The sequence below is a fragment of the Macaca fascicularis genome, chromosome 3 (assembly GCF_037993035.2).
Source record: "Macaca fascicularis isolate 582-1 chromosome 3, T2T-MFA8v1.1".
Classification (NCBI taxonomy): Eukaryota; Metazoa; Chordata; class Mammalia; order Primates; family Cercopithecidae; genus Macaca; species Macaca fascicularis.
The window spans coordinates 99,800,901-99,820,455 of NC_088377.1; the positions used below are offsets into that span (position 1 = coordinate 99,800,901).

At 46.0% G+C, this 19,555-nt stretch overlaps 1 protein-coding gene across 10 annotated transcripts in view; it reads left to right on the forward strand.

The window, feature by feature from the left end:
* The first annotated feature begins 1,249 nt into the window (after positions 1–1,249).
* The window catches only part of NOD1 (nucleotide binding oligomerization domain containing 1), a 49,505-nt gene continuing 31,199 nt past the window's right edge, over positions 1,250–19,555 (forward strand). For 8 of the 10 annotated variants that reach the window (XR_010585714.2, XR_010585713.2, XM_074035297.1 and 5 more), the window contains exon 1: positions 1,250–1,368. The gene's annotated coding sequence lies outside the window, so the exon portion shown is untranslated. Of the gene's footprint in view, positions 1,369–1,450; positions 1,536–6,295; positions 6,453–19,555 lie in introns of those variants that run through there. The other 2 variants (XM_015447579.4, XM_045388965.2) reach the window with 2 other exon arrangements.

Sequence of the window (19,555 nt, forward strand, 5' to 3'; positions counted from 1 at the left end):
TAACTGGGCTAATTTTTTGTATTTTTTAGTAGAGATGGGGTTTCACAGTGTTAGCCAGGATGGTCTCCATCTCCTGACCTCGTGATCTGCCAGCCTTGGCCTCCAAAAGTGCTGGGATCACAGGCGTGAGCCACCACGCCCTGCCAGGGTGGGGCAGTTTTATAGGATTTGGGTGGGTAGTGGAAAATTACTGTCAAAAGGGGTTGTTCTCTGGCAGGCAAGGGCGGGGGTCACAGAGTGCCCAGTGGGGGAGCTTCTGAGCCAGGAGAAGTAATTTCACAAGGTAATGTCATCAGTTAAGGCAGGAACCAGCCATTTTCACTTCCTTTGTGATTCTTCAGTTGCTTCAGGCCATCTGGATGTATAAGTGCAGGCTTGGACTCAGAGGCCTGACCTTACAAGTTGGCACATTTGATCCTATCAACTTTACGTTTGCAGTTTCACATTTAATTTAAGGACATACTTTCTCTTTCTCAGAAAGCAGCCTCTGATGGGAATTGTAATACTCACAAGCATTAGTGACTATATGATTGAACGTACTTCTTCAGTGTGAATAAGTGACAACTTACTGTAGCATTGATATCCTTTATGGACACGTTCCCCATTCAAAACGTTTTAAACTATTTTATTGGGGACATTTACCAGCACGTTAAAAACTCCTTTACAGCTTATTACAGCATATGCATAGAACATAAAATGTGCACTGCCAAGAACAAATTTAAGGATAGGAAGAAAAGCTTAGATTTTTAAAAAAGTATAAATTGAAATGTATGCAGTGTTATTAAAATTTGATTACACTAAGCTCGATTTCCTCAGGACCACGTGTCGCCTATTAACAAGTTTCCCTATCATGTCCAGGCCTTGGCTCTGGTTGCAGGTGCTGGGTAGGCACTTTTAGGGGGACGGGCCTGGCACGATGACACCACGAATTCCTAAGTGTGTCACCTCTAGGCGAACTTGGGCCTGTCCGCTCGGCCTTGCGCGGTGGCATCGGCTGCTCACCCTCTCGCACCGGGCGCCCCTCTGCGTGCAGCTTCTCTCGCCCCCCCGCGTCCGACCCGGACTAGCGGCAACAGCAACACGGTGGGACCCTGCCTTGACCGCCCCCGCCCGACCGCGGCCTCTCCCAGCAGCCGGCAGGCTCTTGGGCGCGCCGACAGAGGGGCGCGGCTGAGGCTGTTGTCGCGGCCAGTTCCCGTTCCGGGCCCGCGAGGCGGCCGCCCGGGTCCTCCCCCTCCCTCGCGCAACTGCGGCCCAGCGCCCTCCCGGGCCGCGGCGCTCCCCGGCCCCGGCGCCCCAGGACCACGGCGCTCTCTGGGCTCTTCTCTAGCTCTCAGCGGCTGCGAAGTCTGTAAACCTGGTGGCCAAGTAAGTCTCAGCGGCTGGGGATTCGCGCGGGGCAGACGCTTCTGGGATCCTGGGCGCTGCGAGCTAGGAGACGCAGGGAGGCGGGATCTGCGTGCGGGCGGAACGCAGCGCGGCTCTGGAGGAGCTCTGGGTGGAACCAACCGGAGACACCCGCGAGTTTGAAGAATGTAAGGAAAGTTGAGAGGGATGAACTTCACCGTCAGCGGAATCGTTTATCCCGTTGTGGTCGAAGGCAGGGGTTCTCAATCGTGCCAGCATCTTGGAACCACCTGGGGAGCTTTTAAAATCCAGATGTCTAGGCTGCACCCTGGATCAATTCCGTCAGCATTTCACAGAGTCAGACCCAGGACTCCGTATCTTTTAAAAGCTCCCCAAGTGATTCCAGTGCGCAGCCAGCGTTGGAGGGTTTGTGACCAAAGGCTGGAAGGGCAGACAGGGGCCTTCATGGAGTCTTCATGGAGTCCCGCCTGCAGACGGGACAGCTGCTCCCAGTGTCCTGCTTGGTCCTGGAGACAGGGTGAGAACTTCCCTTTGGTTTCAAGCTCCACAAAGTAAGGAAATGAGACAATGCTTGGCAAGGTCGCCTGAATATCACATTCAAAAAAGCCTCCAATGTGCGCAGTGGTTTTGGCACATTGTGAAAAACATAGGAAATGACAGATGATGATGTCCCATTGGCTCTGCATTCTAGGAAACGTTTCGGTTGTTGGTATTTGAAATTAAGTCTGGGGAAGCTAGTAAACCCATGGCCTTGATGACTTCTGGCCTTTCTGCTTTAAGGGTGAAGCCAGGGCTGGGCGCGGTGGCTCACGCCTGTAATCTCAGCACTTTGGGAGGCCAAGGCGGGCGGATCACTTGAGGTCGGGAGTTCAAGACCAGCCTGGCCCAACATGGTGAAACTCTGTCTCGACTTAAAAAAATAAAAATAAAAATAATTAACTGGGCGTGGTGGCGCATGCCTGTAATCACAGCTACTCAGGAGGCTGAGGCAGGAGAATTGCTTGAACCCGGGAGGCAGAGGTTGCAGTGAGCCGAGATCGCACCATTGCACTCCAGCCTTGGCAACAAGAGCGAAACTCCGTCAAAAACAAACAAACAACAACAACAAAAAAAGTGAAACCAGAAGCCATGCTTGCCAAAGAGTCGAGTTTGTTCTCCCTCGAAGCCCCTGTTGAAGATTGAACTATCACTTTCAGGGAAGAGTAAAAGAGTAACTCCACGATGCATCTTAGAGAGGAGTGGATACCCTGTTCTCAGCCGGGCGTAGATGCCAGGGGCCAGGTAGCTGAAATCCAGGCAAGCCAGGCATTGACACAGTACAGACTTCTACCGAATATGCCAGACAGATAAGCAAGCTATGTTTAAAACAAACGGCAGAGTGGTAGAAGAGGGGTCTTTCAAAGATTGTAAGAAGAGTAGGTTTTATTTTTGTGGAGTGGAGAAATAAGTTCACACTTTGGAACCCGTCAAATCTGGGTCCAAATTCGGATTCTGTCACTTCTATGCTGTGACTTTGGGCAAGTTCCTTGACCTCTCCAAGCCCCTGTTTTCCCACCTGTAAAATGAAGAGCAACTCTCTCCTGAGGCTAGCATAGTTCGGCGAGATGATGTGCATCACACACCTGGAAGGTGGTGGCGCTGGCAGGTGCTTGGCAGGTGCTCTGGCAGGGGTAGTTATTAGACACTGGAGTGGCAGTTTGTACCTGTCAATTGTTTACTTAGTACAGCCATTATGAGGGAGAATGTTTGTCTATAAAATGTCCCCTTCAACGCTCCATTCCTTCTCTCACCCTGCTGCCCAGCTCAGGGCCTTAGCAGGCTTTAAGTCTGGAATCTTAGGCTGCAAATCCCCTCACTCCCCCAGGGCGTATTAATGGCTCTGGAATACAGTTTTACTGCATGTGATAGAAATGAATGTTTTGACACACACACACACAAACTGTTCTTAATTTTGAGACTTCCTCCCTTCTGTTGCCACATATATATCTTTTAAATGGCTTTCCAAGAAAGTTGGGCTGTGGACAGGGTCTCAGAATTAGTGTACGTGCACATACATGCATGTTGCTTCCTGCTGGCAACATCCTCAGACCACACCCTTGATGTTCCTGTTTTGCTCCTGACTCTTGGCCTAGGGACAGTGAATCTTTCTTCAATGACCAAGGACAGTCAGGGATCTGAGGAAGGGAGAACCCAAATTCTACAATTGCTGATGCCTGCATCCCAGCTGGAACTTTACCCTGGTACATGCTCTGTGCATCATGGACGGTCACTTTGATCCTAACAGCAGCAATTTTTTTTTTCTAGTGTATGTGTGATCACTGATGTTTGCTTACACAAGACTATCAAAGTCTTATCTCTCATTCAAAGAAAAGGATTCAATATTTGCTCAAAATCTAAGATATGAACGTAGGATTTAAGGTTTAAGTTACTAGTTTCTTCTATCATTCTTATTATTGGGGGGATTTGTTTTAGGCGAGAAGAAATTAGAAAAGGTAAAATGTGTACTGATGCTGAATTTTTGTCATGCAGAGGCTCTAGGTATTTTGCAAGTTTTCAAAAGTCCTGTTTTCTTTTATCTTCTGGGGACACTCAGTTGCATGTCACACAAAGGGCCGCCTTTGATTTACCCAAAAGGTCTGAACTGGTTTCTAGAAAAACTCTTTAGTGCATCAAATACTCGTTGAGGGCAACTGTTGTTTCTAAACTTGACTCTTGTGGTGAGAGGTGAGTAGTCACTGGCATGTCAGTTAGTTGACGTTTTTTACCCACACTAGAAAGTTCATCCAAGCAAGACTTCCTGGCTTGAACTCTTATTTAAACATGTGTTTTATCTGGAAGTGGCACAGACCAAACTGTGGGCAAAGATTCCTGTGCAGAGTTGGCCAAGACAAGCATGCCACCACCTCTTCCCTTTGCCATCCTCCCTGTCTCTGGAGTCATTGAGCCAACTGGGGATGATGCCACTCTGAAGGGATCTTACCTTGGTCCTCTAATGCGGCAGAGTTCCCTGATGAGGCATGTCCTTAGAACCAACAAGACAATTTTGCATTATACTGTATGGAAATTAAAAGTTACTCTCTAGTAAACTGCCACTTTAGAATTTGTTTTACTGAAGTGTCATTTTCCTCCAAATTATAGAGCACTGTAGTAAGGGCCCAGATAATTGCAAAGTGAATACCAGATTAGTGCCAGGTTTTGGCAGATTAAGATTTTAATAAAGCATGAACATCTACCATGATTATGTTTGTTTCAGAAAGTTGATGTCCCTTGACCTTCTGTTCTGTCGTTGCCGCCATACAGGTTAAGGTCAGAATTGGGAGAATGTAGTCACTTGGTAGATATTTTCAGAGCCACCTGCAACTGGGCCTGGCAGTCACATATTGCTAAGTAAACTCCTTACATGGTAGCAGAGCCGAGAGCAGATGATGATTTACTTCGGAGAGTATTCTTGTTCTAATTCCCAAAAGATTAAAGGTCTAATGAGTAAGAACTTCCCCTGCTTCTTGTAACACATGCCCAGATTGCTGCCTATGACCTCAAAACCAAACCTTCTTGGAAGGAATTGGGGGAAAGCTAGGCTTTTTTGGCAGGGGATATCCTAACTCCTTACAAGACAGGCCCCTTCAGTGAGTGGGTCATTCCTGGACTCCATTTAACAAAGCTGGTGTTTATTCTTTTTTTTTTTTTTGAGACAGAGTCTCACTCTGTCATCCAGGCTGGAGTGCAGTGGCGCCATCTTGGCTCACTGCAAGCTTTGCCTCCCGCATTCACGCCATTCTCCTGCATCAGCCTCCCGAGTAGCTGGGACTACAGGCGCCCGCCACCACGCCAGGCTAATTTTTTTTGTATTTTTAGTAGAGACGGGGTTTCACCATGTTAGCCAGGATGGTCTCGATCTCCTGACCTCGTGATCCACCCGCCTCAGCCTCCCAAAGTGCTGGGATTACAGGCGTGAGCCACCGTGCCCGGCCTAGTGTTTCATACTTAATATGAAAACAGGCATGTTGATGATTTCAAATAGAGATGTTGGATCTATAACGTATACCAGACATGTGGGGCTGAAATGGAAGAAGCAATGGGTTTTGGAGTCAGAACCAGGATCAAGTTCCTATTTTATTCCTTAATTCAGGGGTCCCCAATCCCTAGGCCATGGACCAGTACCAGTCGGTGGCCTGTTAGGAACTGGGCCACACAGCAGGAGGTGAGCAGCAGTGAGCTAGCATTACCCTCTGAGCTCTGCCTCCTGTCAGATCAGCGGCGGCATCAGATTCTCATACGAGGGGAACCGTACTGTGAACTGCACGTGGGAGGGGTCTAGGCTGCACATTCCTTATCAGAATCTAATGCCTGATGATCTGAGGTGGAACAGTTTCATCCTGAAACCATCTCCTGCATACCCCCACTCGCCCACCATCTGTGGAAAAATTGTCTTCCACAAAACCAGCTCCTCGTGCCAAAAAGGTTGGAGATCGCTGCCTTAACTAACTGTGTGACCTTCGCCAACATACTTAACCACTCCAGCTCTGTGTCCTCTTTTGTAAAATAGTTACAATAATGCCTTTCTTGTTAGGTAGTTTTCAGTATTTGATGAGCTAATCTATGTAAAGTGCTTAGCACATCACTCACCTTCTAGTAAGTCATGATTATGATGATAAAGAGTATGATGATTACTTTGGTTCCGGGGCTGGTCTTTCCTTCTCCTAGCTGTGTGACTTCAGATAAGGTTTTTAATCCTCTTGAGCCTTGGCTTTTGAATCTGTACAATGGGCTAACTCTACCTATCTGGAAAGATTGCTTTGAGGCTTGGTTTGATTACATGAAATGATGACAGGCCTGATCTGGTAGACCCTAAATAAGAATAGCATTTACATAGACTTCCTGTGTCCCACACTGGTCTAATTTAGGGTTTTTGTTGTTTGTTTTTTAGCGTATTTTATCTTCCCAGTGACCCTGTGCAGTGGTTATCATTTGCCCTGTTTTATAGAGGAGACAACTGAGGCTCAACAAGATTAAATAACTAGCCCAAAGTCTCTCCCAGGACTTGAAGCAGAGTCCCTGTTCTTAACCACTGTCCCAGCTGCTCAGTAAGTACCCCAGCCCCTGCTTATTCTACCTACCTCCTGAAGCCCACCACCTGCCATTAATAGTCAGATGTGCTTATGCTCTGTGCAAGGCCGTATTTCTGGAAAACAGAGCCCCTACTTCCAAAGAGCAGCTTACTTAGGAAGTGAAAGTAGAGGCTCACTCCTCCTGTCACCTCCTCCCACTTCCAGATAACCTTAAACCTCATCCATTGCTTAGGCTGGTTAATCTAATATCAACTGAAAAAAAGAATCTGACACTGGTATTGACTAACATTATTAGAGTGGGTTACAATGTTAGTTTTGAGATAAATGTCATCTTGATGCACTGAGATTGTTAGTCTTTGTGTCATAAAACATGCCTTCACCCAGACAGATGTGGGGGGTATATGGAAGACAGAAACCAGGCCTAGGAGATCCCAGGTTGAGACTCAGGTGGACAACAACAGTATTGAAAACAATATTACATCGAAGGTAGAGTGGTCTGTTCTAAGTACACCACCTTTTTTGACATTCCTTACTCATCCTCCCTCTCCTTTACCCCAGTGGCTTTGGCCTCTTCTTGAGTTCTGGCAATCTTCCCTGAGGTCTGGGTAATTGTAATTTGGGGGCCCAGAAAGGCAAATTCTCTGTTGAGTGAGGTGTGGCTGCTTTAGCATTCCTGATAATGAGGTAGTAATTGTTTTTCTGACTTTCTGTGGTTGTGAAGTGCTCTGCTGGCCCCCCACCCTGGTGTGGAAGGCTGTTAGAAAGCTATTTGTAGCTCTTGGTTCCTCCTGGCATTTTGGGGCTTCAATTCTGCAACATGTTAATTCAACAACTATTATCAGAAAATCTTGCTGGTGCCAGGAGTCTACTAAGTACTTGGATTACAGCAATGAATGAAACAGACCCAGCCTCTGACCATATGGAATTTGTAGGCTGGGGGGTGGAGAGGATGTCCTAGTCAGCTTGGGTTGCTAAAACTATCAGAGACTGGAGGGCTTAAGCAACAAACATTTATCTCTCATACTTCTGCAGGCTGGAAGTGTGAGACCTGGTTGCCAGCATGGGAGTTTGGTGAGGACCCTCTTCCTGGTTTGTGAAAGAGTTCTCTCATGTCTCTTGCTATAAGGGCACTAATCCCATCCACCTCCCTGACCTCATTTAAACCTATTCACCTCCCATCTGTAAACACCATCAAACTGGGGGTCCTCCCTCACCATGTGAACTTTGGAGGGACATAAACAACAGTCCATAAGTGGGAGGTTAGGGCAGTAAGCACACAAGTAAATACATAATTAGAACTTGTGGAAAGTGCTTTAAGTGAAAACAATAGCATGTCATGAGACAGGAGATCAGAGCGGAATTAGAATTAGGAGAGTCTGGGGATACCTCTCAAGGAATGAGCCTTTTCATTTAGGACTTGGGATGGAAAAAAGAGCGAAATCATGCTGGATGCAGGGAACAGCGGGTTCAAAGACCCAGAGGTGGGTGTGTTGAGTGGCTGGTGTGGTAAGGCCCAAGCCCAGGAGGGTACAGAGCTAAATAATGAGACATACTCAGGCCAAGCAGGGCCTCCTGGGCTGGGTAAGGATTTGGGGTTTTATTCTAAAGTGCAGAGGGAAACTTTGGAGGAATTTTCCCTCCTGACTTTTCCCTGTCATTCATAATATACAAGAAAAAGATCATTAACCACCTCTGTTTATTCAGATAATGAACAATCTCTACTTCTTAAGCTATATAAACCTTGTCTTAGTGTGTAAAACAATTCTGGAGAGTATGATTTTCAATCTCCAGATGAGGGAACTGAGGCTCAAAACAAAGTGAAAAAGACAGAAGCAGGATTTGGAGCCAGGTCTGCCCAGCCCACAACACCTGTTCCGTAGTTTTCTGGGACAGATGAGTGTAAATGGGTGTGGGCCTCCTAGGCACTCAGCGTCCTTCATCCGGAACTTCAGTGGATGGACTAGGGTGGAGTCCAGTCCTTCCTGGCTCTTTGGAAACAGGAACAAAGGACCCCGCAGAGTGGAGGGAGGTTGGGCATGTGTGGGTCAGGGGTTCAGAATCTGCAGGCACCAAATGTCAGGGCCCCCTGACTATGGGAAGGGCTGTCAGTTTTTCACGCTAGTCTGTTCTGCTCCTCCTAGCTATTGCCCAGAAGTCCCAAAGCAAGTGCCTTCCCGGCTCTGTTCACCTTTGAAAATCTGAATTCATCATTTGCGTGCATTTGGGAGGCCCAGGGTTTGGAAAAAAGAAATTCTTTATTGGGAGCTTTCAGGTCACAGGAAAAGCCTCCACTGTGTGGGGCCCACATCCTTAGCACCGCATGCTGGCTGCTTCCAGGCATCTGCACTGACCCTGTTTCTCCTTCCTTGCTGTGAAGCGGTCGTGAGGTTGCAGAGCCAGATGTGTTGCAGGCCAGGTGTATCTTGGCTGGTGGGGCGGGCCTTCTGCTTAACATGGGACCTCACTTAGTGAGGGAAGAGAGCAGTCCTGGCCCAGGGGGTGCCGTGTCTGGGGCAGATACTTTAGGGGTTATGGCTCTGTCATCTTCTCAACCTCTTAATGCCACTCAGGGTCACCACACATAAATCCCTGGGTACTCTCCCACTTAGCTCTGTGACAGGTTTGTGTCCTAGATGCTTGCTGACTGTGTATACATGTTCAGTGGGGTGAATAAAAGTCTTCGACTAAGCATTTTGGCCAGTGATCAGCAGAGTGTTTATTTGCTGCGGGCCCAGTTTCAACTCCCACTTCGGTGGTGACTAATATATTTTGTTCTTGTGGAGTGCTTTTCATCTGATGAGCCCCAGACACTTTCTGTGTCAGTCCTAAATGCCATATCCAGATGTCCTCCAGCTTCCAGATCGGCCACTTCGGTGGCACTTTCCTCTGCATGAACACTTCAGCCCTCTCACAGAGTGGAGTTCCAGGAAACCGGTTTCCACTTCAAGGCTCCGTTGTTTTCTGTTGGCTTTCTTCGTTAAGATATTTTTACTCACTGGACCCTCAGAGATGAATACAAGTGCAATGTTTTTGGAACTTTGTTTTTCACAGCCTGCATAAAACCAAGAAAGTGTCAAGCAGTAGGTGATTAAGTACCAAGTTGCACAGGCAATGCTTTTGAGATTGACAGCTGGGCTCTGGTTAACCTTTTAAAGACAGCAGCGAAGGGAAATGCCTTAGAGCAATAGAAAATATTGGTGATGGAAAATTGAATTTATTCACCAATAAACTTGGTAAGTGGCATTCCCTAAGTGAGCCTGTGAATTATGAAAATCCACGTATCAGTGGACATGATGAAGCACCTGCTATTCTCAGTGTACCGGGCCGGATTCATTCATTCGACGGTTCCTATCTAGCACCCTCTATGTGCTGGAGATATGGTGACTCACCAGATGGACACTCTCCCTTGTCGTCAGTGCTGGCCTTGAAGATGACAGATGGAAATGCTGGCCTAGGCTGCCCTCTTGTAGGTCACAGCCAGTGCTTACTATGTGACCAGTGTGGTTCTAAATACCGTACATATGTGTATTAACTCATTGCATGCTCACAGAGATCCCTACATGGGGTAGGTGCAGTTATTATCTGTACTTACAGAGAAGAAAACAGAAGCACAGAAGAGAGCATTATTTGTCCAAGTCACATAGCTGGTGATTGGAACCAGATAGCCTGGCTTTACAGTCTGTGCCCTTCACTGCCACTACCAAGCAATGTGAAAGGGAAATAATCAACTTAGGACACAAGGTTTCACGCCCTCTGAAGCAGGTGGGGATAGAATACCATGGGCCCTCCCAGCAGGGAGAGATGGGCTTAGGGGAGAAACAGAGTAAGGTGGGAACCCTACGCTTTTCCCAATCTGACAGGTGACATCCCCACTTGGGGGGATGGAGGAAATGTTTGGCTACTGAGGGGGCTACTCTGGCCAGAAGTAAACAAAAGAAGCAACTGTCTCAGGGCCAGGAGACTTGGATGCTAGTTTTGATTGATCCAGACAAGTTCAGGGCCCTGCCCAGGGCCTCCGTTTTCTCATCTCTAAAATAGGTGGCTTGGACAACATTCTGTTTGACCTCAGGAGCCCAGGATTTCAGCAGAGAGGGGAGGAGCTGGCTCTCTGTGCACTCTGAACAGAGTTTCCTGACCAGAAGAAGATGTTTGGCTCTGAGAGATGTGGGGGCAGGCACTGGACTTCCCAGAAGGCCCTGGCAGCTGTGAAAGGACGTATGCATTCCACTGTGGTCCCACCCCAAATGCTGACGTTGGCTGTGTCTGCATTCCTTTCTTTGTAGGCAGGGTGGCAGTGTCTGTGTGTCTGGAGCTCACACTATAAGGCACTTTGTATGAGAGACAGAGGGAGCTAGAGGGAGGGAAGAGGGAGTAGGGAGAGGAAGGAAGCCGGGAGGGAGAAAGGAGATACCGAGAGGGACTGACTTCCATCTGCTTTCAAATTCTGAGGGATTAAGTGCTTTCAGATACTTAAAGTCAATGAGTGTTAATGGAGTTAAAAAGCTTCCAATAATAATTGTAGCTTCATCCATCTGCTAAATTTTCTCCAGAGTCGGCTGTCTATAGTATTCTGGTATGGCAGAGGCACACATGACCAGGCTTGTTTTCCAGGTTAAGTTCCTTAAGAAATTGTAAACCAAACAAGAAAAACAAACAGACAACAACAAAACACAGATTGTTGTGGATTGTGCAGCAGGAAAAGTAGGACCCTGTTTGAGCTGACCAAGCATGTGTGTTCTCCATGCAGCTCTGTCGAAGCTGTGTAAAATGTGTTTGGTGCTGGCTCCTGCCAGATGCTATTGGCATGGCTTCATCTGCCCAGCTGGCTGTTGCAGAATGATTCTACCTTGCAGAATGATGAAGCCTGTTGTTCACGTCATCACCACAACCCTGAACATCCAAGCAGTGCATGTCAACAAGTAGAGTATAATTATCTTCTTTACTTGTAAAACTGTGGAGCCTGTGGATTAAGTTCACCAAAATGAATCATATTCAAGAGAAGTCATTTCCCAAAGGAGAATTCAGATGTGGTCCCCACATTCATGGATATATGTGCTCTCCACATTCATGGATATATATGTGCAAGTTATGCTTGGGGTTGGTGGAGCCCACTCTAATTGACATTTACAATCTGGGTTATATCACCTCTGAGGTAGGCAGGCACCTACGTGAGGAATGATGGCTTTAACTTAGTTCATTCATTAAATGAATATCAGTTATCTATTCCTAATGTCCGGGATGGTGGTGGGCAGAATGTCTTAGAAGCCCATATTGTGTATAGCAGGTTGTGACTTCACCAGAGATGGCATTTGCTGGTTAAACTTTAGTGATAGGATGTGTTTTTAACAGAAAGGGAAACAGAATCCGAGCCAGTTTTCTTGGTAATAATAACCATTTGGGTTGGGGAGCTGATACTGGGTGGGAAAATGTGAGGCCCCTTGGACGTCATCCATTTGCTGCTGAGAAATCAAAATTAAAACATCACTTGGTGTCAGAATGTTCCAGAAGGCAGTTGAGCTGCTAATGTGTTAAAGTGTTCAGAGGTATGTGTTATATGAAAAAAAAAGAGGAAATACAAGACAAAGGAAATGAAACGTTTGGCAATCATTGAGTATTTCTTCAATATGGTATTTCTTGTGGCTCTGGGATTTTAAAAATCCACTGGAAAGCCAGTATTGTTGACTTTTGCTCTGTACTATTTTTGTGGGGACTGATTATTTTTCACTTTATATTCCTTATTTCTGACTAGGCTTAATGGTAACATCCTAAGTTGATGGCCTTCTACTAAATTTAAAACAAAATACAGGCCGGGAGTGATGGCTCACTCCTGTAATCCCAGCAATTTGGGAGGTCGAGGCAGGTGGATCACCTGAGGTCAGGAGTTCAAGACCAGCCTGGCCAACGTGGTGAAACCCCGTCTCTACTAAAAATACAAAAATTAGCCGGGTGTGGTGGCAGGTGCCTGTAATCCCAGCTACTCAGGAGGCTGAGGCAGAAGAATCACTTGAACCCATGAGGCGGAGGTTGCAGTGAGCCGAGATCGCGCCATTGCACTCCAGCCTGGGTGATAAGAGTGAAACTCCATTTCAAAACAAACAAACAAAAATAACAACAACAACAAAAAACTGTTCCTACCCACAATCCCATCAGATTTACTGTGATATTTTGCCAACAGGAAGAGCTTTTTATTTATGTACAGGTGCACAGAAAGTCTTAACATCTCATCTGAGTTTGTTTGGTCTTAATGAACCATCGTTTAGTTTAATGAGACCGAGCATTTTTTTCTCTAGGGCAGATGGGCCCTTTGGGTTGAAAGTCACAGTTCCTCAAAAGAAGGCAGTCGCTGAGAATGTTGTGCTGGCCTGCCTCGAGATGTCCTGAGATGCCCTCATGAGGAAAAGGCTCTAAAATATTTTAATCATGCAAGTGTATAGCCTTCTTATAAAACATTATGAATAAAAGTACTACCCTACTCCTGGTGTCCTCTACCTTTCCAGAAGTAATTTTTATTCTCACACCGTGTATCTTCTCAGAGGTAGTTTTCTTGGCGTTTACATTCACGGACGTATGCCTATGGAAAATGTGGAGTGCTTTGTGTATTTGGAGGGCAGGGGATGTGGGCAAGCCATATAAATGTTATTATACTTTATATTTCTTTCTGCAACTTGCATTTTTCAATTGACAGGATGTCTTGTGGATCTTTCTATGTCAGTACATACAGCTCCACCATGTTCTTTTTCATCACTGGTCTGCTTGGCTTTTATGGGTACCCACCCAATAATTCTAACAGAGATGATGGCTGTGGTTCTGTGGGGCCAAGTGAGGGGTGGAGTGAGGTGTCAGGACCAGGGACCCAACACGAGTTGGGAGAAGGTGAATGATGTAACCTCAGGACAAACAAAGAGGGTGCATGTTCTGCCTATTTTTCTTCCTAGTGAAGTAGTATCTCCCTATGTAGATGATTGCTAAGTCTGAGGTAGACAGGGAATGGTGTTATATTTTATCTTAAATTTTAATTCCATAAATATTTATAGTATCTGAAAAAAGGTTGTAGTGACTTTTCTGTACTAAGAGGGGTCCTTTACTGTAGTGGGCTCAAACAACCAAGGTTTTTTGTTTTGTTTGTTTTTTAAGAAACAGAGGTCTCACTTGTCACCCAGGCTGGAGTACAGTGGTGTGATCACAGCTCACTGTAGCCTTGAACTCTGAACTTCTGGGCTCAAGTGATCCTCCTGCCTCGGCCTCCTGAGTCGTTAGGGCCATAGGCATGTACCACCATGCCTGGCTATCAAACAATCAAGGTTGATTTCTTCCTCATATCTTATGTCCATTGCGAGTTGGCAAGAGCTACTCATTGTGGTTATTTGTGGGCCTGAGCTGATGGAGCTGCCCCCGTCTTGTGCTAATCATAGTGCCAGAAGCAAAAAAAAAAAAAAAAAAAAATTGCACATTGATAAATTATGCAGTGATGCCTAAAAGCCTCCTACCCAAAGCAACGCGTTCCACTTCTGCTCATGATTCGTGAGTTAAAGCCTGTAACTTCAAGGGGGTAGGGAAGTGTAATCTTACCAGGTGTCTAGGAGAAGAACCTGAACTGTTTGATGAGCAGAATACTTCTACCACTGTGCTGGTTTTCAAGGAAGGGGTGGGAAAGTCTTTGAAAACTCTCCTATGACCCATAAAGTTATATCCTAGAAGCCAGTCCTTTCTGTGTACATAAAATCACTGGCCTTTACCTGTGGCCGCCAAGGTGGCAGAGAGCAGAGCTGTTTGGGAACTCACTTCAAGAAGTGGTCAGAGCTTGAGGAGGGAGGGTCAGGACAGGAGCAGAGGAGGATGGCATGGCACTGGGCCAGGTTCCATATGACCTGGATGCCAGCAAAGCTGGCCTTGGTTTTGCTTATGCTTGTATTTGTTTCCAACCTATATAGAAAGTATCACAGTAGAAAAACTTACAGAATGGCCTGACTACACAGAGCTCACTGGTGAAGAACACTGGGTTGTAACTCTTAAGATAGCATCTGCTACATTGCTAAAGAATGTTTTACAACAGAGCTTAGATCTGTTAGGAATCTTAGCTGCTACTGTTGCAACACCAGTTTGTGGAAAGCTGTGTTATTTATTTTGAAATATAAACATTAAACAAAAGAGCAAATAATGATTCCCAACGATTGGGTGCCTAAAAAAAGAGTGAAATCACGAGGCCGGTGTGGATGATGGGAAATGACTTTCTTGAGGTTTCTGTTCTCGATCTGGCCCCATCAGTTGGGATGGAGTCCAGTCTTGTCTGCTCATCCTGGAAGGAAGGCACTCATAGTCACACTGGAGCAGGGAAACCTCTGCTGGGTGATTCTGCACAGCATGAAGTTCCTGCTAAATGGATCAGGTTTGCTAGCGTTTTTTAGGCTGCAGAGAACAGGGGCGCACTAGGCTCTCTATGTTCATGGGGGTTTATTATAAAGATACACAAAATAAAGGAAGCTGTGGCTGGTGGCCTCAGCTGTGGGCAGTCAAACCCACACGTACTGTGGGTTTTTGGGACTCAGCATCTCTCTAAATGGCTCAAATTTAAACTCCCTGAGAGAGGAGCTCTAACCGGGTCTCCCTGTCACCTACCATTACAGAGGGCTGCAGTGGAGCAGACACCTCTGTGATCGTGCTGGCTGAAGCCCAAGGAAGCTCTTGAGAGCCACAGCACCCCCCTGTCTCTCTCTGCTCATTTCTTCTTCCACACGTTCACCATACTTGTGATTCCTTGTTCTGTGTCTGTCGGTCCTGCCCGGTTATAAACTCTGTGAGGGCAGGGAGCTACTTGACCTCTGTGTGCCTCGGTTTCCTCATGTGTAAATTGGTGGTAACAATGACCCCTGCCATCTAGGGTTGTTGCAAGGATTGAGACAATAGAAATTAGTAAATGATTCGCTCATTACTGAGTGCCAGCCCTGGCCTAGGCATTTTGTGCATATTAACTCACTTAATCCTTACAGCAACATTTTGAGGTAGGAACTCTTACCTTGAGGCAATCACGGCACAGAAAGGATGGCTAACGTGCTAACAAGTGATGATCCTTATAATGAGTGATCTTATAATAAAGTCCCATGAACAGACATAACCTGAGAGTGCCCCTGTTCCCCACAGCCTAAAATCACCAACAAACATGGTCCATTTAATGGGAACTTCCTTCTAATTTGTTCATGAGTCAGAATTTGAACACTGCTGTCTCTAGAGATCCCAGACACCACGTAACCCCTATGTTGTCCTGCCTCTCACCATGTGTATAAAGCCTTAACATCCATGCTGACGCCCTAGTAAAACACTTGGTGTTAGCAATTATCAGACTAGGCCCTGCTGGAGCCCTTGCACAGCGCAGGGCCAGACATGAGGAAGTGCTCAGTGGATCTCTGTAGAAGGAATGAACAAGGCTGCAACCTCATGGAGTTGTCCCACCACTCTCTGCCCCTGCCCACCCCGTCGCAGCTATCCTGTGGGTCACGCTAATGGGAGAGCACTGTCATGTGACTCGCAGCTGGCAGAGGCTGCTGGGCAAGGTGTCCAGGTTTGCTGTAGCAGTTCAGGCAGGCAGGGCCGGGCCGAGGAAAGGGAGACTGTTTGCCATTATCTTTGAGCCTCTCTTTGGCACGTGGAATTTCTCAGATGCAGAGCTTTAAAGCAGCAGAGTGGCAGGTGAGTTCTTACCCTTCTTTATGAAAGAAAAACCAGGGAAAGCAAAGCATTCTGCTTTCTAGAAGCCAGGTCATCTGGAAGCCAGCTTCTGCAGCTCAAAAGAGGGCCTTAGCAGTTACAAAGAAACACAAGATCATGGTAAGAGTACAACAAAAACATGGTGTGAAGCCAAACATGCAAAAAGTCAGTGTAGGCGCAAATGCACACAGAGAAAAGCTGAGAGGAAGTGCTCCAAAATGAGAATAGTGGTTACTGCATGTGAGTAATAGGGAACTTAATTTATTCCTCTAAAAAATTTTTTTTTTTTTTGCATTTCCCAAGTTTTCTACAGTGAGCAGGTATTGTTTTATACTTACAGAAAAAGTTATTAAAACATAGAAAGGTACATGTAGAGAACATCTTTATAATTTTTTTTTTAAATCTTAGTATCTCAGTTATAAGAAATGCACATCTCCTCTCAGAGTCCCCTGGGACAGGGCAAGGAAAGAAAGAAGCCTGGGGTGAAAGTGACACTGAGCCTGGGGTGAAAGTGACACTGAGTGTGTGTGTATCTGTGGTTTCTCTGGGGCCACCCGATGATTCAGGGACAGAGTCCTGGCTGCTCTCCAGGAGGTGAGACTCCTTTCGAGGTCAATCATTTCCTGATGGGTCCTGGTGGCCTCACGAGATATTAATATAGTATAGTTTGGTCAGTACCCATTTCTGTTTCCCAGCTTATTAACACTTCCTATTGCTCATCACTTTTGTTTTTGTCTTGGGATCATCTTTCTTCTACCTGAAAAACCCTATTTAGTATTTATTTTAGTGCAGATACAGTAGCAACAAAGTCTCAGTTTTTACCTGGAAAAACTTTATTTTGCCTTTGCTTAAAAGAAAATCAATTTCATGGAAGTGTAATTTCATACAATAACATTCACAGATTTCAAGCATATGGGTTGCTGACTTTTGACAAGTTGTATGTATCTATATGTATATTCATACATACAGACACACATATGTGACTGTATAAAAGGGAGAGAGCAAGCACTGCAATCAAGACACAAAACATTTCTATCTCCCCAGAAATGACCCTTATTCCTCTTTGCATTCAATTTCTCCCCCACTCCCATCTGCCCCCTGCCTCAGGAAACCATTGATCTGATTTCTAGATCAGATTTTCAGAATCACATGCATGAAATCTTTTTTTCTGAGATAGAGTCTCACTCTGTCACCCAGGCTGGAGTGCAATGGCACAATCTTGGCTCACCGCAGCCTCCACCTCCTGGATTCAACCAGTTCTCCTGCCTCAGCCTCCCTGGTAGCTGGGATTACAGGTGTGCGCCACCATGCCCTGCTAATTTTTGTATTTTCGAGGAGACAGGGTTTCACAATGTTGGCCAGGCTGGTCTCGAACTCCTGGTCCCAAGTGATCCACCTGCCTTGGCCTCCCAAAGTGCTGGGATTACAAGTGTGAGTCACTGCACCCAGCCCTATGTACTCTATTGAGCCTGGCTTCTCTTACTCAGTGTAGTATCTGTGACCCTCATTCATGATGTATTCTTGTTTCATTGGCATTTATTGTTGAATTGTGTTCTACTGTATGGATATGCTATACTTTGTCAATCCATTCACCGGCAGTTGTCCTCTGTGTGAGCCACAAGTTATTCTATTATAACCAGGACTGGAAGTCCCTTGTTTTTTTAAAAAAAAAAACAGCAAAAACAAAAAACAACAAAAAACCCATCAGAACCCCTGATTCTTTTCAAAAGGCAGGTTTCTAGAAGGGGAAGTTACTAAATAGAAAGTTTTCAGAGTCTGTTGACACATACTATGTCAAAGGACTTTCCAGAGACTTCCACAGATTTACATTTCCACCAGTGGTATAGGAGAGTCCTGACTCACCAAACATCAACAGCATTTTTGTATCTTACTCTCTGATCTTTGCAAGAATGCAAAGCTGCCAAATTGTATGCAGCAGTGAAGGGAATTTTACATTGAGTATAAACCAGTAGGTCCAGTATGTATTTTCTTCCTGAGTTTGCAGAATTTTCAGTGACCTCATGTCTTTAACCTCTGTTTCACTGAGTTGCCGATGAAACTGATCTGAAAAGCCAATTAAGATCATTCCTGGCCGGGCGCGGTGGCTCACGCCTGTAATCCTAGCACTTTGGGAGGCCGAGGTGGGTAGATCATGAGGTCAGATCAAGACCATCCTGGCTAACACGGTGAAACCCCGTCTCTACTAAAAATACAAAAAATTAGCAAAAAAATAATGGCGGGCACCTGTAGTCCCAGTTACTGGGGAGGCTGAGGCAGGAGAATGGCGTGAACCCGGGAGGCGGAGCTTGCAGTGGGCCGAGATCGTGCCACTGCACCCCAGCCTGGGCGACAGAGCGAGACTCCATCTCAACAACAGCAACAACAACAACAACAAAGGTCATTCCTGGCATCAGTATTTTAAATGGAAGGACAGCAGGCAGGAACTCTGACGTCTCACCACCCTAGCTTTTAGTGATTGCCCTGGAGTGGCGCTGTCCACTTAAGTAGCCCCTGGCTGCATGTGGCTCTTGAGCACTGGAAATGTGGTTGATCCAAATTGAGATGTGAGGTTAAAACACATGCCAGGTTTCCAAGCCTTAGTATGAAGAAAAAGAATGTAAACTATCTCATTAATAAATTTTGTGTTGATGGGCTGGGTGCAGTGGCTCTCACCTGTAATCCCAGCACTCTGGGAGGCCGAGGTGGGAGGATCACTTGAGGCCAGGAGTTCAAGACCAGCCTGGGCAATATGATGAAACCCTGTCTCTACTAAAAATACAAAAATTAGCCAGGTGTGGGGGTGTGCACCTGTAATCCCAGCTACTTGGGAGGCTGAGGCAGGAGAATTGCTTGAACCTGGGAGGTGGAGGTTGCAGTGAGCCGAGATCACACCACTGAACTCCAGCCTGGGCAACAGAGTGACTGAGACTTCATGTCAAAATAATAATAATAATCAATACAAAAATTTTGTATGGATGACATAAATTTTGTATGGATGATATACTGAAATATTTTGAGTGTATTAGAATTAAAATATATCATTGAAATTGATATATCACCTGTCCATTTTTACTTTTATTAATGTGGCTACTAAAAAGTTTTAAATTACTGGGAAGCTGTGTCATATTTCAATTCATCAGAACTGCTCTGTGGTCTTCTTTTTCCCTTTGAAGATCCTCCATCCTGCAATCCCTGCTTGCTTTTCACCAGAGCAGCTTCCCTGAATCTTCTCCTGGAGGCTCTGCAGACCTTTTATTTAGTTTGGAAGATCACATTGCAGGATGGGACTTGGGCACTGGTTTCTGTGAGGAGCCTGGAGTGGTGAATTGCCCCTGGGATTCCCTTACCCTGGGAACTAACCCTCTCTGAGGGCAGAAAGCTAGAAAGAAGAGGACTTGGGAGGAGATGCCTGTGCA